Source organism: Vespula pensylvanica, chromosome 16 (genome assembly GCF_014466175.1).
Source record: "Vespula pensylvanica isolate Volc-1 chromosome 16, ASM1446617v1, whole genome shotgun sequence".
Classification (NCBI taxonomy): Eukaryota; Metazoa; Arthropoda; class Insecta; order Hymenoptera; family Vespidae; genus Vespula; species Vespula pensylvanica.
In genome coordinates, this window is record NC_057700.1 from 2,975,754 (window position 1) to 2,990,871 (window position 15,118).

The window sequence follows — 15,118 nt, forward strand, 5'->3', positions numbered from 1 at the left end:
CTTTGTTTTCTCTTTTTTTTTTGCTTCTTCTTTTTGTTTCTAACCGAACGCTCGTATTTATATATTCATTTATGAATTTATTTAATTATATTCTTTTCCTTTCTTTCTTCGAACAGTTAGCTAAATTAGTTAAGATAACGAAGAGAAGTTTTCGTTTGTACTATACTTATGTAATTATTTTGTATTATGTTTGCTTATCTTTTTTCCTTCTTTTCTTTTTTCTTTTTCCTCCTATTTTGTTATACTTTCCATCGGTTCCTTTATTGTTTCATTTTTCTTTTTTCTCTGTTGTTATTTTTACTTTGTTGATACGATAATTAATAAGGTGACGCGAAGAAAAATTTGAGATAATTATCGTTTTTGTTTTTAATGGAAAAATTTTTTTCCTGAATTAAACGCTTCATTTTTTAGAATAAGTAGCTATGTATTGATATTATTAGCTGTATATAAATAATTAGCTATATATTGTAATTAGCATTGCAATAATAATTTAAATTAGGTTTAAAATAACAAGACGACGATATATGTATGTACGTGTATGTATATACGTCGTACATAAAAAAGTTATGCCCGTTGTAGATTTTTTCGTTCTCACAGTTGAAGTCATTAAATCCACGCTTTATTCTATATAGTAGTGTTACTTGACTTTTTTGTCGGCTCGATTGTTAGCTTGGAATTTTCATACCGGAAAGGAGGAAAGAGAAACGATTGAATGGTTCGTAATTACGTGTCCGATTCTTTTAAACAATTTTCAGTAGTAGAAAAGCTTCCTTCTTATGTTGCCGTGAACAAACTTATATAATGATTGTCATTATAATTATAATGATTGCTTAAAATGGAATAAATAAATCAATCAAAAAAAGGAAAGAAAAAAGGAAAGGAACAAAAAATTTTTATGTATATAATGATTGATTAAAATGAAATAAATAAATAAATAAATAAATAAATAAATAAATAAATAAATAAATAAAAAGGGAAAGAAAGAAGAAAAAGAAACAAAATGTTTAATATCAATAAATATCAAGTACGAAATAAAGTGAGAAGAGGGTAAAGAAAAAGAGAGACAGAGAGAGAAAGAGAAGAAGACAAAGAGAGAGCGTGTCTTTAATGTCTCAAGTTTAAAAGGTAAAGAATGAAAATGTTGAGAGGCAAGGTCAGGGTAAAGGATGAGAATGTTCTCATCATGCATAATGCATACCTGAAAACGTGGAAACCGACGAAACGTCATAGTGACAACGAATGCGTGTCAAAGATTTCACTTGCATCTAGTTTATCCGCGTGATTTTACCAAGAAGAAATTTTCCTTCTATCTTATGTTGGAAAATTCTATGGAAAATTTTCTGTATTGGAAAATACTATAACGTTACAAAGTTACTATAACGAACGTTTCGATTCGATTACTCGATTATTGATTATAATTAAACGTGGTACGTGAATTTTTGGAAGAAATTAAAAAAGAAGGGAAAAAAAAAGAAAAAGAAAAACCATATTGACGCGAACTGATAACACGAAAAGGTCAAGGGTTAAAACAAAAAGAGAAGAAAATAATTTTTGTACGTGCACTTCGTAGTGACTAATTCAGAGCTTATAAAAAATTTCATTTTTCATATTAAAAACTCGCTTTGTAACTTCGAAATCATTTGGGATATAATTCTTTGGACGTTTATTGACCGACACACTTTCTATATATATATTTATCTGATCCTCGTGATCTGATCTGATCTGTTAAAAAGCATAGTACTCGATTTGATAGCTGGCAATGACATGAAGAAGAGGATTCGAATGGAAAAACGAAGACGAAATTGTACTGCTATTATTCTCGGCGTCTTTCTATAGGTACTCGATCATTTATTTTAATCGAGACGCCATGACAGAAAGGAACTATTTATTTATATATTTCTATGTTTGTTCGTTCGTTGTTAAGACGAACGAAAAAAGATTTTTATTAGAGAAATTCGGTAAATGTAAATAGAAAAATTTCAACGAAAAATCGACACTTAAAGTTCATTCTGTAGGCAACCGAGTTTCAAAGTTGAGAAATTCTTGGATAAATTTGCATAATCCGGTATATATCGTATAATTGTACGTAATAATGCATTAGTATGGTGCAACGCGAATCGGGTTAATAAGTTTATTAATGGATGACTAGTGTAAGTGTGTTAACGAGAGCGAATCGATTGCGTGTTTATAACGAAACGTCTTTCTAATACTCGGATTAATCCGATTGAATAATAATATAATTACGATATATACATAGATATTTAACTTGGATATCTCGAATTGCAATTTAATATATTTTATTTAGTTTGAATTAATTCCAGCTTTTTTTTTATATATCATTCTAAGAAGTTTGGAATCAAATCTGATTTTAATATATTTACTACATAGATACTTAATAGCTTATATAATACGGTATAAATAAAATCATATAAATGAAATATTATGATATATTCGAGTAAATCTGATTTTATTATAATATATAATTACTATAATATAATAATGTGCTTATATAAATTTTAATTAATTATATCAAACGACGATCGCGATAAAAATATAGAAACGTTTTAATCCAGATAGAAAAAGTTTTAAACGAAAAAAGAAGATAAATAAATAAATAAATAAATAAATAAATAGATAAATGAAAGAAGAAATAAAATAAAACCGATCGAATGAATTCTAATGAATTTTCTTTTCGACGAAAATGTCGTAATATAATTTGTTTTAAACGTTAGAGAATCACATGATTTATTCTGCCTTATTATACGAAAGGATAAATCAGAGATGAAAAAGTAAGAAAGGTAGACATTATGGGTTTGTAAAAGAAAATGGAAGATTGGACGTTGAGTGTCCTTAAGGAGAAAAGTCCTTCTATTTCAAACCTGTTTTTCTTAGATGGGAGATCGCCCTATACGATAGGAACGAGAAAGGTTATATAGTATTCTATTGAGGGATATAAGTAACGTTAACCCAACCTCCTGGAAATCCTCCTAGGACGTATTTCCCACTGATTTATCATCCCTACGAATTGTTGGGAACGTTACACATTAATCAGAGAGACGAGACGAAATTACTTCTGACTTTAACGAATGTCGTTCAACTAATGTCGTTCAACAAAGAGAATACCTTATTTCCTAGAATGATACAGATTCGTTTACCGCTTATAGTTCTTTCTCATAGATAACGATAGCTATTCGCAAATCTGTAATCATAATTATTATTAAATAAGGAAGAAAATCGTATAATCTCATCAATTTTCTCTTTATTACGATAGAATACAAACGATATCTAATGATAAATATATAAGACAAATAAAATAATGATAGATGTATATATGTATATATAATAATAATAATAATAAATGTACCTGTTGGTCGATTAAATTTGATTTTATTTTTTCATACATTCATGATTCGTAAAATTTGTTAAAAGTTAAGACGAGTTCGATCTTTTTATCTCTCTGTTGTTTATAAAAACGTATATATACATATTTTTCACTGATATATGTATATATTGTGTATTAATTTAGATAATACATATATAATAAATATATATGTATACGCATAATAGTATCAATAATATAATATAATATAATAAGATATAGCTCGTATATAATACACAGTATAATACAGTATATCTTTCATTCTTTTGACTATCGATACGAAAAATATAGTTGTAAATAATTAAAATCGTCTGTTAATTGTCCATTACATTATTTCCACACAAAGAGAATTATTAAAAGCGTAGGAATAAAATAGGAAGGAATAATAGGAGAGGATATAGGTGCAACAACGGGCGTTGCACTATGCACGCTCGATTATGCCACATTACGGGTCATTATGCAACACGAACATTTACGCAATCAAATCTCAAGCAACGAGAACCGATCCCTATGAAATCTCGAATTACACGTTTTATATGTCGATCAGCAATCGGTGATCGGCGGCCACTCTTCGCCTCGAGACACTTTGCTTTGAGTCGAGTTGAAAGAGAATCGAACGTATCGTGACTGATTGAGTAAACGAGAAAGAAAGAGAACATTAGAGAGACTGAGAGAGATAAAAAGAGAGCAAGAGAACATTAGAGAGATAGAGATACAAAGAGAGAGAGAGAGAGAAAGAGAGAGACATTACGTTAATTTCTTCGTTTATGAGAACGGAACGATTTAACGCTTTGCGATTAGCTCGAACCCGCTCGAACTATTCTCGAACTATTCTCGAACAATTCTCGAACTATTCTCGATTCTCGTACACGACAACCTCGATTAAATATCCACGTGATTTTAATCATCGAACGTTCGTTCAATCTCAATTAAAGTCGCGAAACATTAAGAAAATCGATCGGCTCCTCCGTTCCTCCGTTCCAATTGTTTGGAAATAATTTAGAAATTGTCATTCAATGTAATGACGTTGAATATCTTTTCTTCAATAATAACATAATCTTTATTTCTCTCAAGACGTGATTTTCCTTTTTAATTCGATCGATTGAACGTAATTAATTTTATTCTTTACTTGCTCCCATCGTACCTTTTTCCTTTTTTCTCTTTTTTCTCTTTCTTTTTTTATTATTATTTTGTTCTTTCCTTTCGATATTAATTTCTATTCGAACGTCCAAAAATTTACTTATTGCTTCCGATTTTACCACGTCATATCCAGTCGTATCCGATGTAGAGGTAAGAAGTAGAGGGAGAAATCCTGAAAGAAACGAAAACAGAAAGAGTGAAAAAGACAGATAGACAGATACCCACACAAAGAGAGAGAGAGAGAGAGTGAGAGAGAGAGAGGGGAGATCAGGGATCCTAGAAATTCCTTAGGGACGATATAATTTCCGAGGCATGCGTACAGGCACGAATGCGAGGGAGGAGGCACGTTTACCGACATTCGTTGACAAAGAAAGGGAGAGAGAGAGAGAGAGAGAAAGACAGAGAGAGAGGGAATGAGAGTAAGAGTAAGAGTGAGAGTAAGAGAGATAGAGATATACAGATAAAGAGACGGGGGTTTGATGGTGTGACTCAGCAAAGCACGATGGATGACGTAACACCGTTAACTATGCTTTCGAGAGATCCCAGTCGCCGGAAAAAGAGGGGAGGGAAAGTAGAGTGACGAAGGGGCAAAAGAAGGAAGTTGGAACGTCGAATCTTTTCTTTCAACCTTGAATTTCATCCTTTTCATCCTTTTCATCCTTTTCATCCTTCGACCGTCTACAAATCCGATTATCCTAAGTCGAATCTGTTTTATTTAAATTATCGATCGATTTGTGTTAAGTTCCTATTTGAAGTCTCCACAAAGATAGAAATGGTATTTATCTCGATATAGTTTCGATCGTAATTATAAGCTTCGATTTAAAAGAAAGAAAAAAAAAGAAAAAGAAGACCAATTTTTTCTTCTTTCTTTTTTCTTTTTACTTTTAATTTTTTTTTTTTGCGATAATAAATGAAATATATTTTTTATAGTTATCTTTTCAATCGTTATTACATATTTTTTTAATCGAATGAAATTAGTACACGGTCGAATTAACTTTTTGTTCGTCGTTATTGCAAAAAATGACTTAAAAGAAATACTTATACCTATATGTTTGTACTTTGCATCTATGAGTAATAACATATTGAAAGAACTTTTAGAATATTTATAGAGACTACTCAGCTGGTATGAGATTATGTAACGCAAAGTTGAGATAAGAGATTCTTTCGCGGATGAATCGAGCTGTATTATATCTCGCAACGGCATGCAAATATTTAGGTAATATCATACATCATACACCGTTACGTATAATAAGTATACCGCTAATACTCACACGTACATACATATACAAAGCATATGCCTATATAATATATATATATAAATAATTTCTAATTCCACTTTATTAACAGATTTTTCCGGTTATTAAAAACATAAAAAAAATAGATTTACTTAAAGTATCATTATTAATTTTCTTTATAAACAAAAAAAAATAAAATAAAAAATATTTCCATCATCCTTTCTTACGAATTTAAATACGCTTTTACAAAAAAATTATCTCCTTGAAGATATATTTTATTCCATCAAATTTTCTTTCTGAAAATAGGAGATATTCGCTTAAAAATAAAGAAGTGAAAGAAAATAATTCAATTTCAAAAATTAATTCATAATCAATGTCTTTCGTAAAGCATAAAACTTCAAGACGGTGAATGCAATCGGGACGAAATGATTACGGAGTGTAATAAGTATAATCGTCAATAACTTACATGTATACATATATACATACATACATACACAGAGCCTATTCGTGTGCGAATAACATCTATATATTACGAGATGTCGTAATTTTGTGGTTTCGATCGATCGAGCAGTAAACGCGAGATAGGAGAGTTGATATTAAGTTTTTCTAAGAAAGATCTTGGTCCAACAAGTATGTACGTATATATGCATATATATATATATATATATACATATATATACATAGAATATATACATACATATACAGAATAGTGTTTAGTTTCAACCGATATGGCTAAATATCTCTCTGTAAAACCTAACAATTTTTTTTTTTAGAACATTCGTTCATAAAATCAAACAGAATCTTCAATTCAAAATGCAACACCCTATATATGTTGTTAAAAAAATTTATCTGCCGGAACCTTTTATCTCGAAGTATATTAGCAATTTACGTAACTTTCGATCACACGTAGACTCATTTTAAAACACGATGGTTTATAGTTAATCATTGGCCTTGAAATAAATCGTAGTATTACAAAAAAAGAAAAGAAAAAATGAAGAGAAGAGAAAAAGAGGAAACAAAGAAGAAAAGCTATAAACACATGTGATATCAAAAAAATCGACGTATTAAAAAGTATCACACCTTCTGTTTAAAAAAAGAAAAGAAAGAAAGAAAAAATCTCTTGACAATTACTTTTTTACGTCAAGTATTTTTTTGTAAAGACTTTTCTTGTTGGTATATTCGTGACTAACAATGAGTCTAATTGACAATGAAAGGGGAGATATATAAAAGGGAAGAGGAGGTAAAGGAATGAACGAAGACGGGAAAGTTCTTGTAGAATAAGTCACGTGCGTTCCTGCAACGTGCTCGATTGTTGTTTGTTGGGTTCACGAGCCGATTCTACCTTCTCGCTTCAAATATATACAACTGGTGATATAATAGGCTAGCCGTTTACTTAGCGTTATATATAGGGTGAACTGAGTTTAATTTAATCGTGTCTATTCATTTACCTATATAAAAGATATATATTAATTATAACTAAATAACAGTTTCCCTTTATTTTCATTAATATATTTATTGTATACGAATAAATTAATATTTATTAGATAATAGGTTTCTTTTTTTAATAAATTATTTAATCAAAAGAAAGATTATCTATAAGTGTATATATATATATATATATGTCCTTAAAAAATTATTGTATTTGTTTATTTATTTTGTTAGTAAAAAAATGAGAAATATTAATCTTTAAATTTTAGATCAATCACATTCTTTATTTTTTTTATTTAACTAAATATGTATGCGTGTAATTTACGTATATATGTGTGTGTGTGTGTGTGTGTGTGTGTCTATATGTTTGATATATGTAATTCAAGATTTCGCATAGATCGGCTCGTTGCCTAGCATTGGATTGCGTCAATATTGGTGTTGCATAATGATTCGTAATCTGCCATTGCTTCGAATATATCGTACATGTTCTATGCTCTAATTTCTACTCATGTCAGTGAATTTTACGTATAATAATATACTTGATACTCGTTGATACGAATCATTGAAATACCATAGAGAAACTAATATATCATGATCTTTTTTCGATCGATTGCTATGATATTAAAGATATTAACATCAAGTGATTAGAATTTCTAACGATGTAAGTTTAAACTTGAAAAGATATGGATTGTCGAATCGAATTGGATCAATTGAAATCGAATATTTCAACAGTATTTACATATACGTATGTGTGTGTGTCTTTTGTGCGTATATGTGCGTGTATACTTACCTATATAAATATTTATGAGAAGGACAAAATGTCTTTATTAAGTGTTAGATCGTAGCTAGACATCTTCATAGATTTATATACGAAGATCATACGTACTTTCTTATTCCGATTTTCAACGATAAATTTTATCGAAAATTTATTCGTCTTACGTTAGAGAATATTTGTTTGAACTTTCTTGCTAAATATATATCTAATCACGTCTATATTTGGCAAATAAAAAGTTTCAAGTTTTTTCTCCTCGCCTAAATCAGCAGGTATGCATTTCTTAATAATAAGATTATTATGTAAATAATTTTTGGCGAATAATTAACGGAAGGTATATCGATTAATATTAAAAATTTACACGTACATGTTATATATATATATATATATATATATATATATATATTGTTTTTAATCATATTTAAAGAAACGTGAGCTTATATCGTGTTTAGAAAAATTGAAATTGTATTAAAATTTTTATTAAATTGATTTTCTTCGTTCCATTAAATTAAAACGATATTCTTAAATACTATATCGAAATCATATGTTTTAATCTAATTTCTAACAGTGTTTATTTCAAATCATCGGAAGGTTATTTAAATGTCCTTCGAAATGTGTTTATATACTAGATGAGATCGGACAAAGTCGAAATACATTTTGCCAAAATCGTATTCTAGCGTTATAAATATACTTACTTTAGAAATCAGTGATGTCAAATATTAATTATGCTTATTACGTGTAGGACCAAAAAATCATCGAGTCATTCGCTAAATTTATATCTATTTGAAGAGCATTGAAAAGATAATGGATAAATTTGCAAGAAAAGAATATTCTTATTTGTTTTTCTTTTATATTCATTTTTTTTCTATTAATATTATTCATATAAATGTATATTACATATATATATACACACACACAGACACGCACATATGCACGAATATATATGTTTCTATAATTAATGCTTTTATATTATTCTTTTTACATATTCTTATAATTTATATATCTATTTCTTTTTTATATTTTTATTATATCACTTATTATAAATATTTTTATATTCATATATTATCAATATACTTCTTTTTATATCATTTTATATATGTGTGTGTGTGTGTGTGTATGTATATTTTTTTTATTATACATTTTTAATTTTGTTAGAAATGGCACCGAAAAGAGGAATAAAAAAAATACATAAAGGAATAGCTAAAAGTAAAAAAGAACTTCGCTATTTGAAAAATGATAGTTCTTTCACCAGTACTACGGATACTTCATTTTCTTCGGATTGTTCCGATTGCGATTGTTCCGATTGCGATTGTTCCGATTGTTATGATCAATGTCCTCTGACGTCACGTAAAAGCAGTAAAGGAAGGTCGAAGGGGAAGGTTTCGAAAACGTCAAAAAAGAAAAAAAATAGTAAAACGAAAACGTCCAAGAAAAAATCTTCTCGACGTACAAGTAAGTCGAATTGAATGTTAATCGAAAAATAATTAATTTTTTTACAAACGTTTCCTCCTTCTTTTTTATTACATTTCTTTTATAAAATCATTAATTAACGAACTTTTTTAATTAACGCGTAACGAGTCGTTTATTATTTGGATGAAATAATTTTCATTCAAGATCATAAAGAAAAAAAAAAAAATGATTTTCTTCTTATATCATGAAGAAAAAGAATATCTCTGTTTTGTTAATAAATAATAAATTTTTTTTTTTAATCGTATCACATTGGTGAATTTTTCTAATATCCCTTGATAATAATTTCCTTAAATAAAGTTAGAAAATTATTTTTTTAATTAGGTTGTTTACTTTATTAAGAGTATATTATTAAAAGTTAGCATAATTCATGGCGTCAATTTAATAACATTACAAATAAAAAAAGAAAAAAAAAAAAACAAAAAATAAAAAAAGAAACCATTAAATTTCAGAACAATCCTCATCCTCTTGCAGCTGTTCCTCATGCGATTGTTATTCCAGTAGTGATGGAGGTTGCTACGATTGCCCGTCATCAAAAAGTAAAACTTGTCGTTAAAATAAGGCATAATTTATGATGAAAAAAAAATTATTTAAATTTACTCTTGATATTTATTTATTTACTTATTTATTTATTTATTCTTTAATGCATTTTATAATGGATATCGTTGCACGAGAAGTTATCACACACACAGACATATGTCTATATTAAGAGATTATATTTTAATTATTTATAAAGTAATTTATTTTTAGTACCATCAAATAGGAATTTGTTAATGCTACTTTTAAAGTTCCGCTAATAGGATTTCATCATAAATTTATAGGAAAATCATCTCGTATAAAGAATATTATACGATAGCAACAATTTTAATTAGTAATTTAAATTTTGGTATGTGATGAGCAAATATTATTTTATTTTATTATTTATTCGATGTCGAAAAGAATATCATTTGTAATTGCTTTTATTATCGTTAGTTTTCATCCAAGTGATGTAAAAAAATTTTTTAATAAAGAAAACCATTTATATGTTTCCCACTAAAAATTCGATTTAAAAATATAATAAAAAATTTTTCTGTTAATATATTTTTTAATAATTGCAGATTTTGTTTAGTTTTTAAGTAATTGAAATAAGAGGACTAGAAAAATAATTTTCTGGTATCAAACTTCCTATCTTTCTTCTTTCTTTTTCTCTTTCATATATAACATATATATATATATATATATATATATATATATATATATATATATTTAATATACATAACTTTTAAACTATGTACAGATGCAACAAATATATAATAAGAGTAAATAGTAGTAGTAAGAAAATTAGAATGAAAAAATTTCCAATCTTTCAATTTCAATTATTAATTTATTATTAATGTTGATTATTAATAGATCAACTATTTTTTATTTTATATGAAAAAACAAAATTCACCTAATTATAATAAAAATTTAAATGATTTCATTGCTATTATATCTTTATTACGTGAAGTAAAGGAAAAACTCCATTTAAAAAATTATTAACAAAATCGATTTTATTATAACAATATTGTTGCTATAGTTAAATAAATAAAGAATAAGCTACGTTTGAAAACGGTACTGGTTTCAAGTCTCTACGACTTTTCGTTCCGGAGATATCGCCTTCGAAAGATTTTCATTCATACTACAGCTGTTCGTAGTAATAGTATAGTAATACTACATTGTCCAGCTGGTCAGCGTAAATTCTCAGAATTTATATAGGTCAGTGTGTCACCGAGTAAATTTGAATGAAATTATATAGGTTAATGGCTTAACGTAAACGTCTTCCATTTAGTGACAATATCTCAGGAAGTAAAAGTCGTAGAGAGTTGATTCAAATGTCATTTTAAAGAGAAAAATCTTCTCTATTTTTTGCATATATTTTGTTAATAATTAATTAACAATTTATTATAAATAAATTCTCAAAAAGTTAAATTGATCTTATTTCGTCAAAAAAAAAGTAAAAGAATAAAAAAATACAAGAAATTTAGATAGCAATCGTTTTGTAAAATTACGTAAATTAATAAATAATTAATAAACAAATTAATTTTTCATCGTGGAAACAATCCTTTTTCTACATTGTTAATAATCTACGTCTTCCGTTTAGATGGGGATATCTTCGAAACTAAAAGTCGTAGAAACTTGAAACAAATATCTTAAGAAAGCGCAAAGTAAGCGCTAAGTAAGCGCAAAATAAGCGCAGTATAATAGTGCAAAGTAAGCTAAGAAACCATCATTCTTTTACCACTACTACTATTGTCACTACATTCTAAATAGTTCCTTAATAATATTTAAATTGAAATATCTCCAAAACCAATCATTTTTCGGCATATGTGAGTTAATACTTTTTTGTATAGAATATTGAACTGCATCGATTGATATAATAAAAAACATATGATTTTGTTGACAAAAACTATTTATATGTACCTTAAAATAATTATTACTACCATATTATAAATCTCTTCGTATTCTACGACTATTGTATACAAAATTTCAACATATCTCTAAAAAGAAAGGAGATATTCAAAGTGATCATAGTTATTCCCCAACCTATACATACATATATACATACACACACACACACACACACACACACACATATATATATATATATATATTTATACGTAATATATATAGGATAGGGAAAATAAAAATAAAATATATATATATATGTGTGTGTGTGTGTATATATATATATATATATATATAAGTAGTATCGAGAATTTTCTTAGATGCTTTGGTACAAAGTATGAGCAAGTTACATATGTGTGTATGTATGTGTATGTATGTTTATATACATCGTTTTTGTTGCGTCATCGCGCAACAGTCTGATCGCGAATTTGTCGAAGCTTTGTTTTGTGAATGAATTGTATGTATGTATGTGTGTGTGTATGTATTTTCGTAAGGACGTAAATAAGACTTCTGTTTCGTTATTAGAAAGAAAGGACAAAAGGACAGACGAACGTGAATATGTCGAAACAGGTCAGTTCACAAAAAGACGCGTAGCTCGTAAGACGTGATCTACAAAGGTAAGCCAATATAATTATAAAATTAGGAATTTCTTAAGAACAAATTTACATTAGATTATATATTTTATTATTATAGTTTAAGAGAATAGTTAATTACAGCAAAAGTAAAAATATCATTTGCAAATTGGATTGAATAGGAAATACGAAACTTGTATTGTATAATTGGTGTTGTCGATATACTGTCGTTTGAGAAAACAATTTATTTATTGTCTACGCATCTTGCATAAAACAATTAACTCTCAACTAGTAAAGTATGGGTCAATTCGATCCAATCGTTATATAACTAACACTATTTATCTTCGTACGTGTAATTATTGGCGTACCTCTAATGCCAATTACGCACGACCCGTTTGAGATGTAATAGAAAGAGATAGATAGAGATAGATAGATAGAGAGATCGATAGATAAATAGAGAGAAAGAGAGAGGGAGAGAGAGAGAGAGAGAGAGAGAGAGAGAGAGAGAGAAATCTTGAATGCGAATACATTTTCTTTACGTAAACGGATAGATCGCGTAGGCTAATAATAGATCGATTAATTTCTCGTTTGCTATATCTTCTAACGAGCCTACGATATATTTTCACACGGTTTCTTTTAAACTAGAAGGAGGTTCTCTTTCGAATATTTTATTATAAGTCTTCATAAAAGACAGTAATCAGAAATATAGTAATTGATGATATTCTATCATCGATGATATTGTAATCTATTGTATTTTATCATAGAAAACAATAAGAGAACGAACAAATTTAATTGTAAGTTTTTGTTACTATTTAAAAATAATTAAGAATAAAATATATTAAGGGAGAGAAGGATTAAACTTTACAAAATATATAATAAATTAACAACAACTGCTTTTAGTTAATCTCGCTCTAACGATATATGATTTAGATAATCGTAAACGAAGATACTTTAAAATCCGTCGTTACATATAACGAAGTACTGCGCATATCGTTAATTATTATCATACGAATTAATAATATATCAATGCGTTAATACAAAAAGGAATAATAGAAACTCCTTGTTATTTATTTACGTTGATAATAAAATCGTCGCCGTGAGCGATGACCTTAGTCAACGTGAAAAATATTTCCAGGAGTATATTCGAACGTTATCGTTGTCATTGTTGTTATTATCGTTCCCGGCTATCATTGGTGCAGCTGTCGCTCCAGAAACCTACTTTTTCGAAGTCTGCGATCGGTGCCAATGCCAGGCATCCTCTACCACTGATACACGATCCTCCGTTACTCTACGATCGAGATCATGTTACACAACTATACTATACTATGGCCACCACGAATACTCCCATCTCTCGATCCGGTTTGTAAAGTAAAGCCGAGCTTTATGCCACGGTGCATTGGTTACGTCAAACGGTTTAGTTAAACTAGTAAATGAAACGGCCTAAATCGGTGAACGTACGGTCAAGTTGCAGTTTGCTTGAAATCCTTTCGTATTTAGCACGTTCTATAGAAATTCTATAGATTCGATTGAAATCCATACGAATTTATTATTTTATGTATGCGAGTGTAAATCCATCGAAACGTTTTATTTCGTTTCGATTAAAGGATTCTTATTTGTTTACGTAATAATTTTTTTTACAACGATTACATTCAAGGATTTCGTGAAAAAATTGTTATTTTCTTTTTTGTTTAAAGTAAGATAAAGGGATAGTGGTCTTAATCGTAGGGATAATTGTTAAAAGTTAAATAAAAAACAAAAGAAAAGTTTTTATTAAACTGTGTGATTCTTAAACGAGTATAATAAAGTTTTATTGAAACGTTGTTCGAACGAAGCATAAATTTTTCGATAAACTCGATATTATACGTACGGCTTGTCGTTGAAATATTTATTCAATTAAAAATATTTATTCGATTAAAAATATTTATTCAATTTCAAATCGAATTAATTTTTTTCTTCTTTCCCTTTTTTTTTCTTTTTTTTTACATTTATCGATAAACGCAAAAAGAAAATAATATGTTATCTAAAATATAACATTTATGTATATTCATTCTTATCGCTCTAATCGTTATAATATATAGTTATTTTACAAATCTTTTTGCACAAGTGGATGGAACATCTGTTTATGAAGAATTCCGTACAACGATATAAACAGCGTTTTAGCCTTCGTAAAAGCGAGCTGGAATTTTCATATATTTTTATTATCAGAGGTAGGAAAAATATTAATAACATGTTTGCTATAATCATTCTATTTTCGATTACTTTTAACTTAGACTTACGAGAAATAGAATTAGAAAAATAGGAATTAAAAGAAAGAAACAGACAAAGAGAAAAAGAGAGAGAGAGAGAGAGAGAGACTTCGTGTAAAGTTAAACGAATCGTGCGAGATAATTAAAATCCATCATTATTTTTTTCCTTTTTATTTTATTTCATTTTTTTTTTTTTCAACAATCTCACAATGTTTACAAAATTTCGAATGTGATACGAACTGTTCGAAAGATTTTTCAAGCTTTTCAAAAATAAGCACAATAATACATACATATGTAATATTCATGCGTCGCAATACGAAATGTGTTAGTTCTCGCGATAATATTTGTTACGCGATAACTTCATCTTCCGTATCACTGACATGCTTATTTTGCTTTTTTTTTTTCTTTTGCTTTTTCTTTTTCGCATGGCTCGGCGACGATTATTAAGAGATAAA

General features: G+C 28.1%; 1 protein-coding gene and 1 long non-coding RNA gene across 3 annotated transcripts in view; one reads left to right on the forward strand and one right to left on the reverse strand.

Annotated features, from left to right (window-relative positions):
- The window catches only part of LOC122634862 (caveolin-3-like), a 152,259-nt gene that overhangs the window by 10,550 nt on the left and 126,591 nt on the right, over positions 1 to 15,118 (reverse strand). The gene's annotated exons all lie outside the window — the stretch shown is intronic.
- On the forward strand, positions 8,022 to 10,350 carry LOC122634863. Its single transcript, XR_006328494.1, has 3 exons — positions 8,022 to 8,226; positions 9,110 to 9,406; positions 9,874 to 10,350. It is a non-coding gene; the product is annotated as an uncharacterized LOC122634863 (long non-coding RNA).